We start from the raw sequence: 27938 nt of genomic DNA on the forward strand, positions 1-27938 counted from the left end.
GTTATGTTGTCGCCAATATATGTGTGTTTTAGATCCTATCTTGAAAGTTGTAGTCACCTACTATGTGTTATGACCCGGCAACCCCGGAGTGACAATAGCCGGAACCACTCCCGGAGATGACCATAGTATGAGGAGTTCATGTATTCACCAAGTGTTAATGCGTTGGTCTGGTTCTTTATTGAAAGGAGAACCTTAATATCCCGTAGTTTCCATTAGGACCCCGCTGCCGCGGGAGGGATGGACAATAGATGTCATGCAAGTTCTATTCCCTAAGCACGTATGACTATATACTTAATACATGCCTACATTAGATTGACGAACATGAGCTAGTTACTTATCTCTCCGTGTTATAGCTGTTACATGATGAATCACATCCGTCATACTCATCCATCACCGATCCACTGCCTACGAGTCTTGTACTACTGGTCCTTGATACGTTACTTTGTCGCTGCTACTATTGCTACTCCTGTTACTCTGCTGTTACTTGCTGCTGTTGTTACTCTGCTGTTTCTTGCTACTGCTGTCACTACTGCTGTTACTTTGCTGCTACTTGTTGCAAGACTTCTCCGACACCGTTGCCGGGGAAGAATAGTTCCCCGTCCACGTGCTATTTACTGGCGCCATTGATACAATAGTTAGGAATAGTCTGCCGTCAACAGATCTTTTTTGACACCGTTGCTATCATACCACTTTGCTACTGATACTTTGCTTGCAGACACTAATCTTTCAGGTGTGGTTGAATCTGACAAACTCAGCTGCTAATACTTGAGAATATTCTTTCGCTTCCCTTTGTGTCGAATCAATAAATTTGGGTTGAATACTCTACCATGGAAAACTGTTGCGATCCCCTACACTTGTGGGTTATCAGGGCCCCACAAGCAATCAGGGCGCGACACAAGGGGGCGCCCTATTGGCTTGTGGCCCACAGGTGCACATCTGTGGTGCACTTTTTACTCCAAAAATTCTCACTTATTCCAAAAAATTCTCACTTATTCCAAAAGTCGTGTTAACATTTGGTGGCAATCTGAGAATTTTTTATTTTTGGGTCATTTTTCTAATGCACGGAAAACTCAAAAAAGAGGAAATTCCTGGCATTTGATCTTTATACAGCTAAAAGAACACTGAATAAACTTGGGGTACAAAGAGATGTGAAAACTAAATTCGTCAATCTCATGTTGTTCGAAGAGAATCCATTAATAAGGTTGATCAAGTCTTATTAATAACGATTCCGATTAACAAGAAACCGAAGAACTTTTGTATGGCACGGGGTTACCTCAATGGGGATTTGCATATCCCCCACAAAAAGATTATAGTATTTATTTTTCTTGGTAGTAGGTAGAGGTATTTGGAACTCTTCGATGATGACTGTGGCACAAGTCTCAATACAATTAATATTATTTACCAAAATTTGCTTCTTTGAAAATGCATAGTATGCTGCTTGTCATTGACATGGAAGGTGACCTTGCTTTTATTGCAACCAAAAACAACCCATGCAATATTTAAAAGGGTATACGAAGGATGATCGACATATTGTCGTCCTTGGGCATATCAAGAATAACAAAGTCTGTTAAGATAGTAATAGTTGCAACCACAACAGGAACATCCTCGCAAATTCAAATAGGTAGAGAAGTGGATTTATCAGCCATTTGCAAAGATATCTCAGTGGGTGTAATCTTATTCAATTCAAGTCTTTTATAAAGGGAGAAAGGCAAAACACTAACACCGGCTCCTAGATCACATAAAGCAGTTTTGACATAATTTATCTTAATGGAGCAAGTTATAGTGGGAATGCCAGGATCTCCCAACTTATTAGGTACACCACCATGGTGGCAATTTAAGTTTCAGGTATCTTTCTTTCGTTGGTAATAATATCCTTCATATACTTAGCATACACAACCATTTTCAATATATTAGTCAAGCGAGTACACAAAAAGACAAGTCTAATCATTTCAGTAAAGCGTTCAAAATCTTCATCATCCCTACTTTTGGCAGACTTTTGAGGGAAGGACATAGGTTTTTGAACCCATGGTTCTCTTTCCTTACCATGTTTTCAAGCAACGAAGTCTCTCTTGTCATAGCATTTATTCTTAGGAGGTGGATTATCAAGACCCTCGGAAGGTGCAATTTCAATATCATTCTCATGTTCTTTATTACTATCGGGTGGAACAACTACATGCATCCTATTATTCTCACCTTCATTTTCATTATCACTAGGTTCATGTTCACTACCAGATTATGTCTCAGCATCAGAAATAGAAACATCATTGTGATTCTGTCAGGGCCAGTTTTTCAGGGATTTTAATTTCCCATCAAAATGACCCTTGTGCATACAAAATATCCAAGAAAAATACAAAATTTGAAGTACAAGACCAAGATGGCTTACGGAGAACAACAAAAAAGGGGTTTCCAGAGGTTGATGGCGGAAGCGGTTCGGGGATCTCCAGCTTCTATGGGACTCCATTTCCTGTAGGAACAACTGACTTGGATAATTCCCATCTCATGCGGTTGCTGTCTTCGGTGCCTAGGTTCCGGGCTATCGTCGAGATGCTCCTCGCCAAACACGCAATCTGTCCAAGACAATATCCACGGACAAGCCAACGAGTACTTTGAATGTACTCGCAAACATCATGAAATCAGACATAAAATAGCAGGTGGTTAATATACAATTGAAATGATTCAACGATATTCCGTCAGTCATAATCCAACTTCTTAAGTGAAAGAAAACAAATATTTTAACCATACTGAGAATTTAATAAGCAAACAATGAAAGAAAGATTAATTGGAACATCGGGCGGTAATCCTCCCGAATATTTGCAAGAACAGGAAAATAGTACAATCAGGTTTGTGGAGTGACGCCTCAAAAGGGTAAGATATAAAGCATTGCCTCAGTCGGGCATCTCAGCGACACGTCATAAAGGGCTTACAAGAAATAGTGAATTACATGCTGCTACTTCTTGTGCTTGAATTGGTTTTCCTTTGAAGAGGAAAGGGTGATGCGGCAAAGTAGATAAGTATTTCCCTCAGTTTGTTGAGAACCGAGGTATCAATCCAGTAGGAGGAACAAGCAAGGCCCCAATCTTAGCACCTACACAAACAATCAAACACTTGCACCCAACGCAAAAAGGGGTTGTCAACCCCTTCACGGTTATTTGCAAGGATGAGATATGATAGAGATAGATATAAAAGATTGCTAGAACTAAAATGAAAATAAAAGTAAATAAATGGCAGCCATATATTTTTGGTATTTTTTGGTTTATATATCTGAAAGTATAATATGGAAAATAGACCCAGGGGCCATAGGTTTCACTAGAGGCTTCTCTCATCAAGGAAAATAATACGGTCGGTGAACAAATTACTTTCGACCAATTGATAGAAAAGCGAATAATTATGAAGATACCCAAGGCAATGATTATGCATATAGGGTCCGTGTCAAGTTGATCGAAATGATTCTGCATCTACTACTATTACTCCACACATGGACCGACTCCTGCCTGCATCTATAATATTAAGTTCATGAAGTACCGAGTAACGCATTAGGCAAGATGACATGATGTAGAGGGATAAACTCAAGCAATATGATAGAAACCCCATATTTTTGTCCTCAATGGCAACAATTCAATACATGCCTCGCTACCCCTACTTTGTCACTTGGTGAGGTCACCACAAGATTGAACCCAAAACTAAGCACTTCTCCCATTGCAAGAATTACCAATCTAGTTGGCCAAACCAAACCACTAACTCGAAGAGACTTGCTAAGATATGAAATCATGTATATAAGAATTCAGAGAAGATTCAAAAAATATTCATAGGTATTCTGAACATAAACCCACAATTCATCGGATCTCGAAAAACACACCGCAAAAGAGTATTACATCGGATAGATCTCCAGGAAGATCATGAAGAACATGGTATTGAAGAACAAAGAGAGAGAAGAAACCATCTAGCTACAAGCCATGGACCCGTATGTCTGTGGTGAACTACTCACACATCGTCGGAGAGGCAATGGAGTTGATGTAGATGCTCTCTGTGATTGATCCCCCCTCTGGCTGATTACCAGAAAAGGCTCCCAGATTGGTTCTCCCGGGAACGTAGGCTCCCGGTGGCGGAAAAGTATTTTTTGGTGTCGTTTTGGTATTGAGGGGATATTTGGGAATTTATAGGACGGAGATTAGGGTTAGGAGGCCTGCAGGGGCCCACAAGCCAAGGGGCTCGACCCCCTAGGGCGCTCCCTACAGGCTTGTCGTCTCCCGGCATGTCTCGTGCCCCCTTCTCGAAGTCTGGCAGGTTTCTTCTGGTCCCAGAGAATTAATTCCGGAGATTTTATTCCATTTGGACTCCATGTAATATTCCTTATCTGCAATACTCAAAAACAAGGAAAAAACAAAAACTGGCACTAGGCTCTAGAGTAATAGGTTAGTCCTCAAAATAATATAAAATAGAATATTAATGCGTACAAAACATCCAAAACAGATAATATAATAGCATGGAAAATTCAAAAATTATAGATACGTTGGAGATGTATCACATGCCACGGTCGGGCGTGTGAGTGATACGTCTCCAACGTATCTATTATTTTTGATTATTCCATGCTATTATATTATCATTCTTGGATGTTTTACAATCATTTTATAGTCATTTAATATAATTTTTTGGTACTAACCTATTGACATAGTGCCAGTGCCAGTTGTTGTTTTGTGCATGTTTTTTACATCGCAGGAAATCAATATCAAATGGAGTCCAAACACAACGAACCTTTTTTTGGATTTTTTTGGGCCAGAAGACGTCCAGTGGAACAAGAACGCACCTCAGGGGAGCTCCAATGGGAGCACAACCCACCAGGGCGCGCCCCGATGGGTTGTGCACTCCTCGTTGGCCTCTCGCACCGCCTCTTTGCTCTATAAATACCCCAATATTCCAGAAACCCTAAGAAGGGGGACGAGAATCAATTCCAGACGCCGCAAAGTCCAGAAACACCAGATCCAATCTAGACACCATAACTGAGGGGTTCATCATGTCCATTGGTGCCTCTCAGATGATGCGTGAGTAGTTCTTTGTAGCCCTACGGGTCTGTGGTTAGTAGCTAGATGGCTTCCTCTCTCTCTCTCTTGACTATCAATACAATGGTCTCTTGGAGATCCATATGATGTAAGTCTTTTTGCGGTGTGTTTGTTGGGATCCGACGAACTTAGAGTTTATGATCAGATCTATGTTTTTATCCATAAAAGTTATTTGAGTTTTCTTTGATCTCTTATATGCATGATTGATTATAGCCTCGTAGTTCTTCTCTGATATTCTGGTTTTGTTTGGCCAACTTGATCAATTTATCTTGCAATGGGAAGAGGTCCTTTGTGATGGGTTCGATCTTACGGTGCTTGATCCCAGTGAAAGAAAGATTAAATTTATCATTGCTAGTAAGGATAACAAGATGGGGTCTATTTCTACATAAATAGATCTTGTCTACATCATGTCATCGTTCTTATTACATCACTTCATTTTTCCATGAACTTAATACACTAGATGCATGCTGGATAGCGGTCGATGTGTGGAGTAATAGTAGTAGATGTAGGCAGGAGTCGGTCTACTAATATTGGACATGATGCCTATATAATGATCATTGCCTGGATATCGTCATGATTATTTGAAGTTCTATCAATTTCCCAACAGTAACTGTATTCCCACCGTTTGCTATTTTTCTCGAGAGAATCCACTAGTGAAACCTAGGGCCCCCGAGTCTATTTTCCTTTGCTTTTATTTTCAGATCTATTATACCAAAAATACAAAAATACCTTGATGCAATTTATTTGTTCCGTGATCTATTTATCCTATCTACCACTTTTACCTAACGTTATTTGCCTATCTTGAGGCGCCGCACCCGAAGGGAATTTCTGGCGCCGTTGCCTTGGAAGATCAAGTCAAGATAGTCTCCCGCCAACGTGCCAATTTCACGCACCATGCCTGAAAGGGATTGACAACCCCTTTAACATGTTGTGTTGCGAGTATTTGTTAGTTGTTGATACGTCCCAAACGTATCTATAATTTTTGCTTGTTCCATGATCTTTTGGGTGACATTGCTATATGTTTTGCCACACTTTTATATCATTTTACACATATTTGAACTAACCTACTAACTCAGCGCACCCAGTGCCAGTTTCTGTGTGCTGATGTCTATTTTGCAAGGGCTTTTACCCAATTTTGCGAATCCCGAAAAAATCCAGAAAAAATATATAATAAATCAGCTAAACAGAAGCTTCCGGATGACCGAAGGAGGGCCAAAAGCTCCCAGGCGGCCTGCTGGCGTAGCCAGGTCCTAGGCCGCGCCAGGAGGTCGCCTGGGTGGGTCCCACCTCCTCCGGTGCCCTCCTTTGGCCTATATTTAGATCCCCGAGAGGAAACCCTCGCAGTCTTTCTAGAATCGTGAATTTCTCCATCGTTCTGCCACCACAGCGCTTCCAAGATCGGGAGCGTCAGGAGACCTCTTCCTAGCACCCTGCCGGAGGAAGGGTTGACCTCTAGGAGCTTCTCCATCGCCATGGACGCTTCCCGGACGTGCCATGAGTAGTCCTCCTTGGACTATGAGTCCATGACCAGTAGCTATGTGACGTCTTCTCTCCAATCTTGTGCTTCAATGGTTAGTCCTTGTGAGCTTCCCTACATGATCAAGGCATCTATGTAATTCTCTTGCTATTGCTATGCTCGGTTTGTTGGGATCCCATGGATTATGAGATTATGTTCAGATTGTTATGAGTTATAAATTTATTATACTTTTATATTATGTTCCTTAGTGATTCATGCATGTTCTCCGTTGCTATTTATTGCTTTGGCCGAGTAGTAGATTGTAACTCCAAGAGGGAGCGTTATGCATGATTGTGGGTTCATGCCCCTTGATGTTTGCTACCTCTTGAGCTTGCGTTGGCTTTTCCCTTGAAGAGGAAAGGGTGATGCAACACAATAGCAATAAGTATTTCCCTCAGTTTGAGAACCAAGGTATCAATCCAGTAGGAGTATCAAGATGATGCACCAATGTACCTGCGCAAAAACAAACAAACTTGCACCCAACGCTATAAAGGGGTTGTCAATCCCTTCACGATTATTTGCAAGGTGAGATCTGAAGGTGGAAAGTGCAACAAAGTAATTGTGTAGATCTGAAAATATGATGTGAAGTAGTCCCGGGGGCCAGTGTTCACTAGAGGCTACTCTCATGATAGCAAGTATTACGGTGGGTGAACGAATTACTGTCGAGCAATTGATAGAATCGCGCAAAGTCATGATGATATCCAAGGCAATGATCATACATATAGGCATCATGTCTGAGACAAGTAGACCAATACTTTCTCCATCTACTACAATTACTCCACACATCGACTGCTATCTAGCATGCATCTAGTGTATTGAGTTCATAACAAACAGAGTAACGCTTTAAGCAAGATGACATGATGTAGAGGGATAAATTCGTGCAATATGATATAAACCCCATCTTTTTACCCTTTGTGGCAACAACACGGTGTGTGCCTCGCTACCCCTTCTATCACTAGGTGAGGACACCGCACGGTATGAACCCAAAACCAAGCACTTCTCCCATTGCAAGAATTATAGATCAAGTTGGCCAAACGAAACCCACAACTCAAAGAGAATTACAAGGATACGAAATCATGCATATAAGAGATCAGAGGAGACTCAAATAATATTCATAGATAATCTGATCATAAATCCACAATTCATTGGATCTCGAAAAACACACCGCAGAAGAAAGTTACATTGGATAGATCTCCATGAAGATCATGGAGAACTTTGTATTGAAGATCCAAGAGAGAGAAGAAGCCATCTAGCTACTAGCTATGGACCCGAAGGTTTGTGGTGAACTACTCACACATCATAGGAGTGGCAATGGTGTTGATGAAGAAGCCCTCCGTGTCTGAATCCCCCTCCGGCAGGGCACGAGAATGGTCCCCAGATGGGATCTTGCGGAGACAGAAGCTTGCGACGGCGAAAAAGTATTTTCCTGGCTCTCTCTGGTGGTTTTGGATTTTTAGAGAATTTATAGGTGAAAGAGGTAGGGAAAAGGAGCCACGTGGGGCCCACAAGCCTGCTAGGCGTGCCCCCCAGGCCACGGCTAGGGGGCTTGTGACCTCCCCTGAGGTCCTTTGCCTTGGTTCTCAAGTCCCCTGCGTATCTTCAGTTATGGAAAAAATCACCCCGCGGGTTTTATTCCGTTTGGACTCCGTTTAATATTCTTCTATGAAAAAGGTCAAAAACACGGAAAAAACAGAAACTGACACTTCGCACTGAGTTAATAGGTTAGTCCCGAAAAAGATATAAAATAGCATATTCATGCATGCAAAACATCCAAAGGAGACAAGATAATAGCATGGAACCATAAAAAATTATAGATACGTTGGAGACGTATCAAGCATCCCCAAGCTTAACTCCTGCTCGTCCTCGAGTAGGGAAGTGATAAAGACTGAATTTTTGATGTGGAACGCTACCTAACATATTTGTCCTTTGTAACTTCTTTCTTGTGGCATGAATGTTCAGATCCGTAAGATTCAAAACAATAGTTTACTACTGACATGAAAACAATAATACTTCAAGCATACTAGCAAAGTAATCATGAACTTTTGAAATAACAAGGCCAAAGAAAGTTATCCCTACAAAATCATATAGTCTGACTATGCTCCATCATCACCACACAACAAATTTAAATAATGCACAACCCCGGTATTGGCCAAGTGATTGTTTCCGCACTCTTACTTTCTCAAAAAATTTCAACTCTCACGCAATACAAGAGCGTGAGCCATGGATATAGAACTATAGGTGGAATAGAGTGTGGTGGAGGTTGTGAGGCAAAAAGGAGGAGATGGTCACATCGAATCAACGTATCAACGGGCTATGGAGATGCCCATCAATAGATATCAATGTGAATGAGTAGGGATTGCCATGCAACGGATCAAAAAAGCCATAAGTGTGTGAAAACTCAAAAGGAAAACTAGTGGGTGTGCACCCAACTTGCTTGCTCACGAAGACCTAGGGCAATTTTGAGGGAGCCCATCATTGGAATATACATGACAAGTTATATAATGAAAATTCCCACTAGTATATGGAGTGCAAAACAAGAGACTCTCTATCATGAAGAACATGGTGCTATTTTGAAGCACACGTGTGGAAAAAGATAGTAGCATTGTCCCTTCTCTCTTTTTCTCTCATTTTTTATGGTTTGGGCTCTTTGGCCTCTTTTTTTTCATTTTTTTGGTGGGCATCTTTGGCCTCTTTTTTTATATTTTCTCACATGGCACAATGCTCTAACAATGATGATCATGACACTTTTATTTACTCACAACTCAATACTTAGAACAATGATTACTCTATAGGAAATGCCTCCGTCAGTGTACCGGGATGTGCAACGATCTAGCTTAGCGTATGACGTTGAAACATCTCGCTAGCTATCTTACGATCATGCAATGGAAAAATGAAAGTGACGGCACATGTCATGACACGGAACGGTGGGAGTTGCATGGCAATATATCTCGGAATGGCTATGAAAATGCCATAATAGGTAGGTATGGTGGCTGTTTTGAGGAAGGTATATGGTGAGTTTGTGCACCGGCGAAAGTTGCACGGCACTAGAGACTCTAGCAATGGTGGAAGGTGAAAGTGCATCTATACCATGGACTCACATTAGTCATGACGAACTCATATACTTATTGCGAAAGTTTTATTAGTAATCGAAACAAAGTTCTAAACGCATACTCCTAGGGGAAGGGTTGGTAGGTTTTAACCATCGCGCGATCCCGACCACCACACAAAGGATGACAATCAATAAATCGATTATGCTCCGACTTCCTGACATAGCGGTTCACCATACGTGCATGCTAAGGGAATCACTAATTTCAACACAAGTATTTATAGATTCACAACACCCTACTAACATAACTCTAATATTACCATATCCATATGTCAAAACTAATTGTGAGGAATCAAACTTCTCTTACTAATCAATACACTTGAATATGGAAGTTTTAATTTTATCCTATTTGGATGCCTGTCATCTTTAGGACTACTTTCATAGCACGCCAATTACCAAGTTACTTAGAGAGAGCACTCTCAAAAAGATATAAGTGAAGATCGAGAGGTTTTATTTCTTCAAAATATGACACCGCCGTGCTGTAAAAAGATCTAAGTGAAGCACTAGAGCAAATTTATCTAGCTCAAAATATATAAGTGAAGCACATGCGAGCTAAATTGCCTAACTCAAAAGATATAAGTGAAGCTCAATGAGTATTCTAGCAAATTCACGATGAGTGCATGTCCCTCTCAAATAGGTGTGCAAAAAGGATGATTGTGACAAAACAAAAAGAAAAGACTCCTATAATACATGACGCTCCAAGCAAAACACATATCATGTGGTGAATAAAAATATAGCTCCAAGTAACGTTACCGATGGATTGAAGACGAAAGAGGGGATGCCTTCCCGGGGCATCCCCAAGCTTAGGCTTTTTGATGTCCTTGAATTTGGCTTGGGATGCCTTGGGAATCCCCAAGCTTAAGCTCTTTCCACTCTTTGTTCCATTGTCCATAAGAACATCTCCCAAAACTTGAAAACTTCACAACACAAAACTTAAACAGAAACTCATGATATCATTAGCATAAGAAAACAAACCACCAACTCTTTAGGTACTGTAGTAAACTTGATTTCTATTTATATTGATATTAGATTACAATATTCTCACTTTTCCATGGCTAGTACCCCCTATACTATCCATAGTTTCATCAAAATAAGCAATCAACACAACAAAAACAGAATCTGTCATAAACAGACCAATCTGTAGCAATCTATATACTTCGTATACTTCTGGTATCCTAAAAATTCTGAAAACTTAAGAACATTAGGGAAATTTGCATATGAACCAGCAGCAAAAACAATCAACTCAAAAGCTCTTTATGGATAGGAATTAAAAATAATTTCGTGAATGCAAAGTTTCTGTCTTTTTCAGCATGATCAAACAACCATCACCAAAACTAGTCATAAAGGTTCTACTTGACACAAACACAAAAAGAAACATAAAAAACACAATCATAACAGAATTATGTTGGTGTGGACACAAAAAAACAGAAAGCAAAAAAGCAAAGGTAAATTCATTGGGTTGCCTCCCAACAAGCGCTATTGTTTAACACCCTTAGCTAGGCATAAGGCGACAGAATTAAGTATCGTCGTCTTTGGTGCTCAAACCATAAGTAGCCTTCATCATGGATTCATTAGGCAATCTTATTTTCTTTCTAGGAAAGTGTTCCATGCCCTTCTTTAATGGAAATTGAAATCTAATATTCCCTTCCTTCATATCTATGACAACACCAATAGTCCTAAGGAAAGGTCTACCAAGAATGATGGGACATGTCGGGTTGCAATCAATATCAAGCACAATGAAATGTACGGGCACATAGTTCCTATTTGCAATAATAAGAACATAATTGATCCTTCCCATAGGTTTCTTAACAGTAGAATCCGCAAGATGCAAATTAAGAGAGCACTCATCAATCTCATTGAAGCCTATAACATCACATAAATACTTTGGGATAGTGGAAACACTAGCACCCAAATCACACAAAGCATTGCATGCATAGTTTTCAATCTTATTTTGATAGTAGGTTCCCACTCATCATGAAGTTTTCTAGGAATAGATATCTCCAACTCAAGTTTCTCTTCAAGAGATTTCATCATAGCATCAACGATATGATCGGTAAAGGCCTTATTTTGGCTATAAGCATGTGGAGAGTTTAGCATGGATTGCATCAAGGAAATACATTCAATCAAAGAGCAACTATCATAATTAAATTCCTTGAAATCCAAAGTAGTAATTTCATCACTACTCAAAGTTTTGATATCCTCTACTCCACTTTTAGTGCTTTTAGCACCAAGACAAATAGACTCCGAATCATTGGGGCGTTTCTAAACCAAAGTGGATTCATATCCATCCCCATCATCATTAGGATTGACATTAGAAAATAAGGATTCAATAGGAGTCACACCAAGCACTTTAAGATCTTCGTAATTCTCATCACATATTTCAGGTTTAGCAGCCATTTTATTGACTATGGTATCCTGTTTATAAAAAATCTGGCCTACCAATTTTTCAAGACGAGCAAACCGAGAATTTAACGCAAGGAATTCTTTGGCCATATCATCAACTTCTTTATTCACAAAAGCCATTAAATAATTTTGCTCCCTTAGTTCTCTACGGAAGTAACTATTATAATCAAACTGTGTAGACATGAAGCCTTTAACACTAGTTTCAATCTCATCCAACCTTGGGTCTTAGCAGGCAGACAAGCGCACAAGCAAACAGAAAGCAAGCGGAACAAAAGGGCGAACGAAAAAGGAAAATATTTTTGTAAATTTTGTTTTTTTTTCAGAAATGGGGGAAAGGAAAACGAGAGGAAAAAGGAAAATAATCTAAATGCAAGAGATGAGTTTGTGAAAGTTACTTGGATAAGCTTCACTTTGAATACTCCCCGGCAACGGCACCAAAAATTAGCACGTTGACGGGAGACTATTCTTGACTTGATCCTCCCCGGCAACGGTGCTAGAAATTCTTCTTGCTACATCTTGAGCTTGCCTTGGTTTTTCCCTTGAAGAGGAAAGGGTGATGCAGCACAGTAGCGATAAGTATTTCCCTCAGTTTGAGAACCAAGGTATCAATCCAGTAGGAGTATCAAGATGAGGCACCAATGTACCTGCGCAAAAACAAACAAACTTGCACCCAACGCTATAAAGGGGTTGTCAATCCCTTCACGATTATTTGCAAGGTGAGATCTAAAGGTGGAAAGTGCAACAAAGTAATTGTGTAGATCTGAAAATATGATGCGAAGTAGACCCGGGGGACATAGTGTTCACTAGAGGGTTCTCTCATGATAGCAAGTATTACGGTGGGTGAACGACTTACGGTCGAGCAATTGATAGAATCGCGCAAAGTCATGATGATATCTAAGGCAATGATCATACATATAGGCATCACGTCCGAGACAAGTAGACCGATACTTTCTGCATCTACTACTATTACTCCACACATCGACCGCTATCCAGCATGCATCTAGTGTATTGAGTTCATAACAAACAGAGTAACGCTTTAAGCAAGCTGACATGATGTAGAGCGATAAATTCTTTCAATATGTTATAAATCCCATCTTTTTACCCTTGATGGCAACAACACGATGCGTGCCTTGCTACCCCTTCTGTCACTAGGTGAGGACACCGCACAGTATGAACCCAAAACCAAGTACTTCTCCCATTGCAAGAATTATTGATCAAGTTGGCCAAACAAAACCCACAACTCGAACAAAATTACAAGGATACAAAATCATGCATATAAGAGATCAGAGGAGACTCAAATAATATGCATAGATAATCTAATCATAAATCCACAATTCATCGGATCTCGACAAACACACCGCAAAAGAAAGTTACATCGGATAGATCTCCATGAAGATCATGGAGAACTTTGGATTGAAGATCCAAGAGAGAGAAGAAGCCATCTAGCTACTAGCTATGGACCCGAAGGTCTGTGGTGAACTACTCACGTATCATCGGAGAGGCAATGGTGTTGATGAATAAGCCCTCCGTGTTCGAATCCCCCTCCGGGAGGGCACTAGAACGGGCCCCAGATGGGATCTTGCGGAGACAGAAGCTTGCGGCGGCGGAAAAGTATTTTCGTGGCTCTCTCTGGTGGTTTTGGATTTTTAGAGAATTTATAGGCGAAAGAGGTAGGGAAAAGGAGCCATGGGGGGCCCACAAGCCTGCTAGGCGCGCCCCCGAGGTCGCGGCTAGGGGGCTTGTGACCTTCCCCGAGGTCCTTTGCCTTGGTTCTCAATTCCCGTGCGTATCTTCTGTTATGGAAAAAATCATCCCGCAGGTTTTATTCCGTTTGGACTCCGTTTAATATTCTTCTATGAAAAAGGTGCAAAACACGGAAAAAACAGAAACTGGCACTTGGCACTAAGTTAATAGGTTAGTCCCAAAAAAGATATAAAATAGCATATTCATGCATACAAAACATCCAAAGTTGACAAGATAATATAATGGAACCATAAAAAATTATAGGTACGTTGGAGACGTATCAATGTTTAGCTTGAGTGACAGAAACATGATACTAGGGGATGTGCTTTTTGCCACCAGGGAGAAAACAACGGTGCTTGTGACCATAGTTCCAATGATTGTTTACCTTACGCATAGTTCGTTAATGCAGTTGTCCGTTGCTTTGAGTTTACACTTTGGATGGGGCTCGCAACTTAATACTAGAGAGATGTTATGGATAGATATCTCAAGGTGGATGATTAGTAAGTAGATGCTGATGAATAACCGGTTTACTTGTCTTGGCGTATTGCCCATTACTATTGAACCTCTAACTATCAAGTATCATAATTAGCATTGCGGTGCGATCATAATTCTGTCTATTTCCCAACTGTGATTTGTTTACCCAAGCATAGTTGTTTATCGTCTTTTGGGAGAGAGACATCACTAGTGAACATCATGTGACTCCGGTCCATATCACCATCTGTGACATCCTCAACTTTTGCTACAGTGATGATTGTAATTAAGCTACAGTGATCACACGCTAATGATGCCACATCACGGTGATTATTATCGTTGCTCTCGCGATTGTTAGTTGAAATCGAATTAAAATTCAAAACTTAAACTTAAAGTCGAACGAGAAAGGTTTTATGTTGTTGAAATAAAAACGTCGGGAAATTATAAAAATTCTCTAACGAATTATAAATGTGAATCAGGCACTTTTGAAATTATTAGGTAATCCCTATATATTTAAAAGGGAAGCTTTGTGTAAAATAACTAAAGGAAAGAAAGTAAATAAAGATAATAGTAAAAGAATATTAAAAAAACAGGAAATCCCCTGTCCCAACTGGGCCAAAAATGGCCGAGTCGGCCACCCCCATTCAGCCCACCCCCTGGGGTATAAAGCCCCCTAGGGGGTAACCCTAGCCGACCCGCTCACCGTCCCCTACCGCCGCCGCACTCCCCCGATCACAGCTCCCTCCCCACGAGAGCCCCCACCTACCGCACCCTCACCTCTCCCACTCGTCAACCACCCCACGCCCACCTACCGCGTCTCCCTCCCTCTCTCTCGGTCTCACCCACCTACCAAGAGCCCCCACGCACTAGAACCCCCCCCCCCCCACGCACGACCAGCCCCGCTCCCTCCTCTCGATCTCTCCCCCTCGCACCCCGTGCTCGCCCTGCGCCCCCTCTCCCATCGGCCAGATCCACCACTCCCGAGCCCCCTGCCTCCTGCTCCCTCCTCTCGATCTCTCCCCCACGCACACCGCGCTCCCCCTGCGCCCCCTCTCCCGTCGGCCAGATCCACCACTCCCGAGCCCCCTGCCTCCCGCTCACCCCTTGCCCGGCCCCTCCTCTCTCTCCTCGGCGGATCGCTCCCAATCCCGTTGCCAGGAGCCCGTCACCCTCCTACTGATCCACCTCGCCCCCCTGCAACTCGTCCACGCACCGGACCCTCCCTCACGCTCGATCTAGGAGGGATCGAGCAGGGAGGTCCCCCTCTCCCCGCCGGCCTCAACCGAAGCATCGTCCCCGTCGCCCGCTCCACCAACCGGCCGGCCCCCTTCATCAACAACCTCGCCGGAACCGCCACCGCCATCACCTCGTTCTCCTCCACGCCGGATCCGACGCCGTCTCCTTCGCACCTCCCGAGAACTCCAGCTACACCGGGCCCTCTCGTCAACGTCGGTGAGCCCCTTTTCGGGCTCCTCCCGCCGTCTTCTTCCTTGCGCCGTCCCGGTTCCATTCCGGCAATCGGCGCTCCGTTCAGACGTCGTTAGGATCGAGTAGGTAATGATGGAGACGTTCTTTTCTCTCTGTTGAGAGATGAGCAGAGAAAGGAGAGAGTTAGCAGAGAGGTGTTAGATAAAAAAGGAAAATAAAAAGGTGTATATGTGTATGTATGTGTGTATGAGATGCATCTATGTATTTTTGTATGTATTGCGTGTATATGCATGTATAAGAGAAATGAAAATAAGTTATGTTTAATATGTGTGTGTAAATTGTATGTGGCCTATGTCACTTACCGGTGGGGCCAACCCACCCCGCTGTCTATGACAGGGAGGCCCCACACCCTCTTTTAAGAAAAGTGAAAATTAAAATATAAAAATAAAAATATGTTTTTATTAAATAAATAAATATATATATTATTTAATTAATTAGTTAATTAATTAAATAGGTAATTAGAATAATTAGAGTATGACACGTGGGTCCCCCACTAAATTAATATGATTAATTACTATTTAATCCTAATTAAAAACTGAGTCTATGACGCATGGGACCCACTGGTGAGTTGACCAGTCAACTGCTGATGTCAGCATGAGATCATGCTGATGCCATAATAGCTTTTAACCAAATTAATGAAATCTGTAAATAGTTAATAAAACTTTAAAAATTAATATTAATTAAACCGTAAGTCAAATCAAAATATTTTCGACATGAAAGTTGATGAGCAGAACGAAAGGAACCCGGATACAAGGTCCATTCGTGTGTCACGCGTCCCTAGCATAGCAAACATGGAGCTTTTCCATCGTTTTCCATATCACCGGTAGTAGCGAGAGACCCGGAAAATATCGTCAGATATTCTTCCGACCCGTCTATGATGGATATTGATGCGTTAGCTCATGTCTAGCCTGCATCTTGCCATGTCATGCATTGGGATGCACCGTTGCTATTATTTATTGTTTCTTCCCCCTCTTCTTACCAGTAGACCCCGAGACTGACGTTGCTGCCGGGTACATCTACGACCCTACCGATCAGTCCTTTGCCGCAGAGCAGCAAGGCAAGCAACCCCCCTTGATCATTCCTATATCGCCCATGTCTTTCTTCCTACTGCTTGCATTAGTATTTTGCTACTGTTGTAGTTAGCTCCTATATCTGATGCATAGCCCATTTTTGATGAACTGCTACTTTGAGTGCTGTACTTTAAATCTGCTTAGTATAGGTGGAGCAGTCATCCCCTGTGACCCCGTAGTCCAGTTGCCCCGCTTTGCTTTCAAATCTCGATCCCCGATCGACGAGCCAGACCCGACACAACACATACACCCGCCTTAGTTATACGACGCTACAGAGATACTATCGGGTACCGAGGGTGACACCTCGCTAAGTACTCGTGATGATATGTCTGTATTATAGCTAGTCGGTCGTGGTTATAGAGGGTGATTCCTCTTTCACCATTCTCGATGATGCCTCTGTCGTGCAACCCCTCAAGTGTGGGACCCCCGAGGGTGATTCCTCTAAGCCCACCTTGACGGATACATCGTTCGGAATCCATAGAGGGTGATACCTCGGATTCCCCCCGATGTTACAACCACACAGTTACTCGACCATGTTAGAGGGATCATTGGTGATTAGTGATACGTCTCCAACGTATCTATAATTTTTTATGGTTTCATGCTATTATCTTGTCAAACTTTGGATGTTTTGCATGCCTTTTATACATTTTTGGGACTAACTTATTAACTCAGTGCCAAGTGCCAGCTCTTGTTTTTTCCATGTTTTTGACCCCTTTCAGAGGAGATTTTGAAACGGTGTCCAAACGGAAGAAAATCCCCGAAAAGATTTTTTCCGGAAAGAAAGAAGATCGGGAAGCTTGAGAGCAAAGGCAGGGGAGCCTCAGGGGCCCCACAAGCCCGCACCCCGCGGCCAGGGGGTAGGGCGCGCCACCCAGGCTTGTGGGGCCCCTGAGCGCCCCCTGACCTAGGGGTTGCGCCTATAAATTCCCTAAAAATACCAAAAAAATCAGGAGATCATCGAAATTACTTTTTCGCTGCCGCAAGCTTTTGTCTCCGCAAGATCCCATCTGGGGCACATTCTGGTGCCCTGCCGGAGAGGGAATTCGGACACGGAGGGATTCTTCATCAACACCATGACCTCTCCGATGATGCGTGAGTAGTTCACCATAGACCTATGGGTCCATAGCTAGTAGCTAGATGGCTTCTTCTCTCTGTTGGATCTTCAATACAAAGTTCTCCATGATCTTCAAGGAGATCTATCCGATGTAATCTTCTTTTGCGGTGTGTTTGTCGAGATCCGATGAATTGTGGATTTATGATCAGATTATCTATGAATCTTATTTGAGTTTCTTCTGATCTATCTTATGCATGATTTCATATCCTTGTAATTCTCTTCGAGTTGTGGGTTTTGTCTGGACAACTAGATCTATGATTCTTGCAATGGGACAAGTGCTTGGTTTTGGGTTCATACCATGCGGTGACCTCACCCAGTGACAGAAGGGGTAGCGAGGCACGCATCGTGTTGTTGCCATCAAGGGTAAAAAGATGGGGTTTTCATCATTGGTTTGAGATTATCCCTCTACATCATGTCATCTTGCTTAAGGCGTTACTGTGTTTGTCATGAACTCAATACACTAGATGCATGCTGGATAGCGGTCGATGTGTGGAGTAATAGTAGTAGATGCAGAAAGTATCGGTCTACTTGTCTCGGACGTGATGCCTATATGTATGATCATTGCCTTAGATATCATCATGACTTTGCGCGGTTCTATCAATTGCTCGACAGTAATTTGTTCACCCACCGTGATATTTTCTATTATGAGAAAAGCCTCTAGTGAACACTGTGGCCCCCAGGGTCTACTCCACACCATATTTTCAGCCTTACACTTTTTACTTTGTTGCACTTTCCGCCTTCAGATCTCACTTTGCAAACAATCTTGAAGGGATTGACAACCCCTTTGAAGCGTTGGGTGCAAGCTTGTTTGTGTTTGCGCAGGTACTCTAGACTTTACGAGGCCCTCCTTCTGGGTCGATACCTTAGTTCTCAAACTGAGGGAAATATTTACTGCTCCTGTGCTGCATCACCCTTTCCTCTTCAAGGGAAAAAACCGACGCAAACCAGAGAAGTAACAAGAAGAATTCCTAGCGGCAAGGAAGGACTTTTGTTGCCGCAACAAAAGAATTTCTCGCGTCGTTGCCGGGGAGGAAGATCAAGTCAAGGACTCATACAAGTAGGTGTGGCAAACTCATCTCTTGCATTTACTTTGTTTGCCAATTTCCTCTCGTTTTCCTCTCCCCCACTTCACCAATTTGCCTTTTTTGTTTGCCTTTTCGTTTGCCTTTTCGTTCGCCCTTTTTCTCGCCTGCTCTCTGTTTGCTTGTGTGCTTGCTTGCTTGATGAAGTCACCATGAATGAAAACACCAAACTTTGTGACTTCTCGAATACTAATAATAATGATTTTATTATTTCTCCCATTGCTCCCGCCACTAGTGCGGAGTCATACGAAATCAATGCCGCTTTGCTGAATCTTGTTATGAAAGAGCAATTCTCTGGCCTTCCTAGTGAAGGTGCCGCATCCCATCTCAATACCTTCATTGAGCTTTGTGATATGCAAAAGAAAAAAGATGTGGATAATGACGTGATTAAATTGAAGCTTTTTCCTTTCTCGTTGCGAGATCGCGCAAAAACTTGGTTTTCTTCTTTGCCCAAAAATAGTATCGATTCTTGGGATAAGTGCAAAGATGCTTATATATCCAAGTATTTTCCGCCGGCTAAGATCATCTCTCTCCGTAATGATATCATGAATTTCAAGCCACTTGATCATGAACATGTTGCACAATCTTGGGAGAGAATGAAATTAATGATTAGAAATTGTCCCGCTCATGGCTTGAGTCTTTGGATGATTATTCAAATCTTTTACGCTGGCTTGAATTTCGCTTCTAGAAATACGTTGGACTCCGCCTCAGGTGGAACGTTCATGGAAATCACATTAGGAGAAGCGACAAAGATCTTAGACAGCATCATGACGAACTACTGTCAGTGGCACACTGAAAGGTCACCTACTAGTAAGAAGATACACGCTATAGAAGAAATTAACTCGTTAAGTGCTAAGATGGACGAGTTAATGAATTTGGTTGCTAGTAGAAGTGCTCCTTTGGATCCTAATGATATGCTCTTGCCTTCTTTGATTGAGAGTAGCAACGCTAGCTTGGACGTTAATTTTGTTGGTAGGAATAACTTTGGCAACAACAATGCTTTTAGAGGAAACTATGTTCCTAGGCCTTTTCCTAGTAACTACTTTAATAACTTTGGCAACTCCTACAACAATACTCATGGAAATTACAATAGATTACCCTCTGATCTAGAGAGTAATATCAAAGAGTTCATCAACTCTCAAAAGATTTTCAATGCGTCCATAGAGGAAAAACTACTCAAAGTTGACGATTTGGCTAAGAGCGTTGATAGAATTTCTAGTGATGTTGATGCTCTGAAAGTTAGATGTGGTCCTCCCAAAATCAACATGGATGAAACTTTGAAAGCTATGCATGTTTCCATGATTGAGAGCCAATAAAGAACCGCCCAAATTCGTGCTAGAGATGAATGGCTGAAAAAGGCATGTTCTCATGATGAGAATCACGAAGATCTTAAAGTGCTTGGTGTGACTCCCATTGAATCTTTGTTTTCTTGTGTCAAACCTAATGATTATGGGGCTCGATATGAATCCACTTTGGTTGAAAAGTGCCCCAATGATTCGGAGTCCATCTATCTTGATGCTAAAAGCATTAAAAGTGGAGTAGAAGATGTTAAAACCTTGAGTAGTAATGAAATTACTACCGTGGATTTCAAGGAATTCAATTATGATAGTTGCTCCTTGATTGAATGCATTTCCTTGATGCAATCCATGTTGAACTCTCCACACGCTTATAGCCAAAACAAGGCCTTCACAGATCAGATCGTCGAAGCTATAATAAAATCTCTTGAAGAGAAACTTGAATTGGAAGTCTCTATCCCTAGAAAGCTTCATGATGAGTGGGAACCTACCATCAAAATCAAAATCAAAAACTATGAGTGCAATGCTTTGTGTGATTTGGGTGCTAGTGTTTCTGCGATTCCAAAGTCTTTAAGTGATGTTCTGGGTTTTAATGAGATTGAAGAGTGTTCTCTTAATTTGCATCTTGCTGATTCTACTGTCAAGAAACCCATGGGAAGGATCAATGATTTTCTTATTATTGCAAATATGAACTATCTACCCGTGGATTTCATTGTGCTTGACATTGATTGCAATCCTACATGCCCTATTATTCTTGGTAGACCTTTCCTAAGGACTATCGGTGCTATCATCGATATGAAGGAAGGGAATATTAGATTTAAATTGCCTTTAAGGAAGGGCATGGAACACTTTCCTAGAAAGAAAATAAGATTGCCTTATGAATCCATGATGAGGGCCACTTATGGTTTGAGCACCAAAGACGACGATACGTGATTCTATCACTTTTATGCCTAGCTAAGGGCGTTAAACAATAGCGCTTGTTCGGAGGCAACCCAATGAATTTATCGTTTTATTTCTGTTTTGTTGCGTCCACACTTTCATAATTCTGTTGTGATTGTGTTTTTTGTGTTTTTTTAGTGTTTAATCCAAGCAAAACCTTTATGACTAGTCTTGGTAATGGTTGTTTGATCCTGCTGGAAAAAGACAGAAACTTTTCGCTCATGAGATGATTTTTAATTTTTATCCAGAAAGATATTTTGAGTTGATTCTTTTTTCTGCTGGTTTATATGATTTTTGCCCAGGCCATCATAATTGTTCAGATTTTTGAGGTACCAGAAGTATACGAAGTATACAAATTCCTACAGACCGGTCTGTTTTTGACATATTCTGTTTTTGATGAGTTGGTTGCTTGTTTTGATGAAACTATGATTAATATCGGGGGGTAGTAGCCATGGAAAAGTGAGAATACAGTAGCCCATCATCAATATAGATAGAATTCCAGTTTGCTACAGAACCAAAAGAAGTGGTAGTTTGTTTTCTTGTGCTAATGTTATCACGAGTTTATTGTTTGCGCAGGTACAGTGGACTTGATGAGGCCCTCCTTCTGGATCGATACCTTGGTTCTCAAACTGAGGGAAATATTTACTGCTCCTGTGCTGCATCACCCTTTCCTCTTCAAGGGAAAAAACCGACGCAAACGAGAGAAGTAACAAGAAGAATTCCTAGCGCGAAGGAAGGACTTTTGTTGCCGCAGCAATTAGATGTTAGACGGGTGGATTTCCGCGAGATTGGGTCGATGGCCTAATAAAATGATAATGGATTTGGGTATTTGATCTGGGTTGGTTGGAGACCTTTTCGCACTAACCGGCTATGCGGGAAGAATTATGGGTACTCGACGTCGCGGTATCAGCCGAAGCTTTTCAGATGTCAGCAATGTAGCGGCGCGCGCCCGAGTGGTCCCGAGATGCATTGCTCTTGTGATTAAGGGATTCTAGGACTGACGTCGGACGCCCACGCATCGTGCAGGAGCGCGAAGGGGAACTGGGCCCATGAACCCTTTGTGCTTAGGAGTTAGACCAGCGGGCTGGCCTCTGTGTTGAGTCTTAGGTGGGGCTGCGACGTGTCGATATTCCGAGGTCGGGCATGACCCAGAAAAGTGTGTCCGGCCAGAGTGTTATCGAGCGTGATGGGAAATGTGGTGCACCCTTGTAGGGATGAAAATTAACTATTCAGATAGCCATGTCCACGGTTACAGGACGACTTGGAGTTGTGGCCTGATCTTATACAACTACAATTGTTACTTAACTGGAATTAGTTGCCTCGGGATTGCTTCCTCGCACGGAGTCAAGGGAGGATCTCTGGGCATGACCTCACTTTAATATTGCTGCAACAATATGACTATTAATTGTGTTACCTGTTGACGTGCAACTATTCCTGACTTGATGCCTCCACGGCAAAGGAGCCAGAAAAGAGTTGGTTCCAGTTGCTCAACAATTAGCAATTGTCTTGCAATAGCCCACCAGCGCGTGGGATCGCTGCAGTTTTCGAGGGTAGAGTATTCAACCCAAATTTGTTGGTTCGCGCGACGGGAACTGAAAGAATATTCTCAAGTATTGGCAGCTGAATGCGTCAGATTCAACCACACCTGAAAGATTAGTTTCTGCAAGAAAAGTAGTATGATAGCAACGGTGCCAGAAACGATCTGTTGACGAGGCAGACTATTCCTAACTGTTGTATCAATGGCGCCAGTAAGTTGCCCGTGGACGGGAAATATTCTTTCCCGGCAATGGTGCCAGAAAAAGTATTGTAGCAGTTAGCAGCAGTGTAACGAGTAATGGCAGTGGCAACGAACAGCAGTGGTGATAGCAGTAGCAAGTAGCAACAGTAGCGAGTAACAGCAACAGCAAGTAACAGTAGTAGCAACAGTAGTAACAGCAGCAAAGCAAAACAAGTAACAGCAGCAGCAACAATGGGACAAACTCGTAGGCAATGGGTCGGCGATTCGTTGGATGACATTCATCATGCAACAGTTATAACATAGAGAGATATGTGGCTAGCTCCCGTTCGTCAATGTGATCTAGGCATGCATTCTGTGTGTAGTCATACGTGCTTAGGGAAAAGAACTTGCATGACATCTATTGTCCATCCCTCCTGTGGCAGCGGGGTCCAAATGGATACTACGGGATATTAAGGTTCTCCTTTCAATAAAGAACCGGACCAACGCATTAGCACTTGGTGAACACATGAACTCCTCAAACTATGGTCATCACCGGGAGTGGTTCCGATTATTGTCACTCCGGGGTTGCCGGGTTATAACACATAGTATGTAACTACAACTTGCAAGATCGGATCTAAAACACACATATATTGGTGACAACATAATAATTTCAGATCTGAAATCATGACACTCGGGCCCTAGTGACAAGAATTAAGCATAGCAAAGTAGTAGCAACATCAATCTCACAACATAGTGGATACTAGGGATCAATCCCCGTCAAAACTAACTCGATTACATGATAGATCTCATCCTACTCATCACCGCCCAGCGTGCTTACGAATATATTACTCACGAACGATGAAGAGCTTCATGGAATTGGAGAGGGAAAAAGGATGATGATGACGATGGCGACGATCTCCTTGATCCGGAGCCCAAAACGGACTCCATGTGTGCCCTCCAGATGAAGAACACGATGTGGCGGCGCCTCCGTATTGCAAACGCGATGAAATCTTCTCTCTTGATTATTTTCGGGATGAAAGGGAATAAATAGAGCTGGAGTTGGGGGCGGCAGAGCCACGTGAGCCCCACAAGCTTGGTTGTCGCGGCTAGGGGGAGGCCGCGGCGACACGGCTTGTGGCCCACTGGCCCCTCCCCTCCGGTTGATCTTTGCATAGGTATTTTTCATATTTTCCAGAAATATTCTCCGTCAATTTTCAGGACGTTTCGAGAACTTTCATTTCTGCACAAAAACAACACCATGGCAATTCTGCTGAAAACAACGTCAGTCCGGGTTAGTTCCATTCAAATCATGCAAGTTAGAGTCCAAAACAAGGGCAAAAGAGTTTGGAAAGGTAGATACGATGGAGAGGAATCAACCCCCTCAAGCTTAAAACCTTGCTTGTCCTCAAGCAACTCAGTTGACAAACTGAAAGAGAAGGACAAACTTTGACAAACTCTGTTTGATCTTGTTGTTGCAACTATGTCTAACTCATAACTAGAATTTCAGCAAGATCACAAGTTAATCACATAGGCAAGTGACACAAAGGTCTCCCGGTAAACTAATATCAATGGCATAATCATCTAGCGAGCAAATAATAATGAGTTTCAGATACCACCAATTCAATCAAAACAAGCATGAAGCAATATGAATAGGTGGTATCTCGCTAGCTCTTTCTGAGACCGCAATACATAAATGCAGAGCACTTTCAAAGATCAAGGGTGACTAAACATTGTAATTCATAGCAACGAAGATCCAGTCATAGTCATACTCAATATGAATCAAAAGCAAAGCATAAAAAATGACAGAGGTGCTCTCTAATTGGTGCTTATATAAAAAGAGGATGACTCAACAGGAACATAAATAGACAGGCGCTTCGCAGAGGGAAGCATTGTTTTGCCGAGGTGCCAGAGCTCAAGCTTTGAAAACAGAGATAATAATTTTGGGTGGCAGGCTTTCATTGTCAACACAATGACCAAGAGTTCTCAATATCTTCCATGTTATTCATGCTATCGGCGGTTCCCAAACAGAAAAGTAAAGTTTTAACTCCCCCACCACCAATCAATCACACTCCACGGCTAGCCGAATCCTCGGGTACCGTCCATACTAACATCAATCCGGGGGGAGTCTTGTTTTATAGTTATGTTTTCGATTTAGGCGTGGAACTGGGCATTCCAATTATCGGCCCCTTTCTCGTGAATGACAGTGAATAAACACATGTCGAGGATAACACGCCTAACATGGAAGATACCAATAGCCCCCTGTCACCACATGAGCGGTTCGGGCATGCAAAACAGATTATTTCTTGAAGGTTTAGGGAATGGCAAATGCAAATTTACTTGGAACGGCAGGTAGATACCACAAATAGGTAGGTATGGAGGACTCTCATGGAAAAACTATTGGGTTTATGGAAGTGGATGCACTAGCAGTATTCCGCTTAGTACAAGTGAAGGCTAGGAAAAGACTGGGAAGCGACCAACTAGAGAGCGACAACAGTCATCAAGATGCAATGAGTTTGACTAACATGGAGTGCAAGCATGAACAGGATATAAATCACCATGAACACGAACATCATAGAGGCTATGTTGATTTTGTTTCAACTACATGCATGAACATGCGCCAAGTCAAGCCACTTGAATCATTCAAAGAAGAATATCATCCTATCATACTACATCATAGTCATCTCAAAATCTATGTTGGCATTCAAGACAAACCATTATAAGCTCCTAGCTAATTAAGCATGGCATCAGAAACTATGATCTCTAAGTTTTAATTGCAAACATGGTTCTCTCTCAACAAAGCTGAATCTGGAAGGACAAGCTAGTCATATTTACAAAAACAGAATAGATAGAGTTCATAGCAGCTTTTCCAGTCTCCGTCACTTCATCATATATCGTCATTATTGCCATTCACTTGCACGATCGAACGATGTGAACAATAATAAGAGTGCTCGTGCATTGGACTAAGCTGAAATCTGCAGGCAAGCACAAAGGAGAAGACAAAGTAATATGGCTCTTTGAAAGCTAAACAAGTATGCATGCAAGAGCCACTAAACATTGTAACCAATATCTTCTACCTTGACCCAAAGAAAAAGAAAACTATTTACACGGGAAAGCTCCCAACAAGCAAAAGAAGAAAGGAAAATCTTTTTGGGTTTTCTCAAAAGGACAGAAAACAGGAAAACAAGAAAATGAAAATAAACTAGCATGGATAATACAGTGGCAAAGAGTAAACACCGACTAACAAAGTGAAAGCATAAGCATGAATGTAAAGTTGGTGCAAACACGTACTCCCCCAAGCTTAGGATTTTGGCCTAGCTTGGTTTACTCCCAAGGACGGTCCTCGCGAAACCCAAAATCATTATCGGGGTTATACGGGAGCGCTGCAGCCACTGCCTGAATAGATGCCTCACGGAGACGAGAAGCCGTCGCCTCCCTCTCATACTCCTCTGCCTCTCCTATGGTTATGTAGTATCTCTGTTTTACCTGAAAGTTAAAGAAAGCAGGAGGAGGAAGGGTAATATGGAAAACACGCTGCCGGTTAAATATCAATCGATATAGGAGGGATTCATGATCCCTCTCAAGGAACTGGTTGCGTGTCATAGCGACGCGGTCAAAGAAAGCTGTATGGAGTGGGGGATCTCTTGTGCGGATGGGTACTCCAAGAAAAATTGCTATGCGAGTGGCATAGATGCCGCCAAAGAAATCCCCATCAATAGCATTCTTATTCAGCCTCCTTGCTATAATAGCTCCCATGTTGAAGCTTTTGTCACCCGTCACTGCGCTCTTAAGGATACTAAGGTCGGATGCGCATAGGTGACAATGTTCAACCTTGCCGTTAATGCATCTACCTATGAAGAGGGCAAAGTAGTGCAAGGCAGGGAAATGAATGCATCCTATGGTAGCTTGCGTGATGTCTCTAGTTTCTCCAATAGTTATACTAGAGACAAAATCTCTAACTGAAGACTTAGCAGGATCTTTAAGATTACCCCCATCAGGTATCTTGCAAATCCTATTGAAATCCTCCAAATCCATGGCGTAGGATTTATCATACAGATCAAACAGTATGGATGTGTCACAGCCAACTGAAAATTTAAATCTATGCACGAAAGAGACAGTGAGCAAAGCATACTGTTCATATTTATCTGAGAGGAATTCTTCTAACCCGGCATTGCGGACAAGTGTATCAAACTCATCCTTGAAACCTGCTTTGATCAAGAACTCATCGGAAGGCCATTCACATGGTTGTACTGGAGCGTCCCTTAGTTGATAAGGATCAGGCTCCCGAATAGAAAGATGGGGACCCTTCTTACTTGAGGAACCACCGTGAAACTTCCTCCTGAACATAATTTCTTTTTGCTGAAATTTTTGAAGTTCAAGAGAAAAGTGAATAAAGACCAACCACACCTTGTAGCAACTACTCCTACTAGTGCCTAGAGACCTTATCACGCGCTAAAACTACTTGGGACCAGCTAAAATCAACATTTCAAGCTCAAGAACAGGGTCACCAAGGTAGCAAGAATACGCGAAGGATAAAGCACTAGAGAAAAAAATAATTGGACCAATGGAGGAATCACTTACCAAGGAGTAATTTCCCCAAAACGGTTCGGAGAATGGTGCTTTGAGCAAGGAGATCGAAAATCACAGCCAAATGAGCAAGAACACAGGTTTCAGCTGCGAAACAATTTTTTCTGGAGGTAGAAGAAGAGGATGCGAGCTGGAATGAGTGGAGGGGGTCCCTGTGGAGCCCACAAGCTTGGTCCCCGCGGCCAGGAGGGAGGCCGCGGTGACAGGGCTTGTGGCCCACTGGTGTGGCCCCCAGGCCAGCTCTCAGTCCCAGTATTTTTCAAATATTCCAGACAAATCATATTTGATTTTCAGGACCATCGGAGAACTTTTATTTTCGGGGTACTTTTCTCCGGGACGCTAAAACAGAAAAC

Source organism: Hordeum vulgare, chromosome 4H (genome assembly GCF_904849725.1).
Source record: "Hordeum vulgare subsp. vulgare chromosome 4H, MorexV3_pseudomolecules_assembly, whole genome shotgun sequence".
NCBI classification, from domain to species: Eukaryota; Viridiplantae; Streptophyta; class Magnoliopsida; order Poales; family Poaceae; genus Hordeum; species Hordeum vulgare.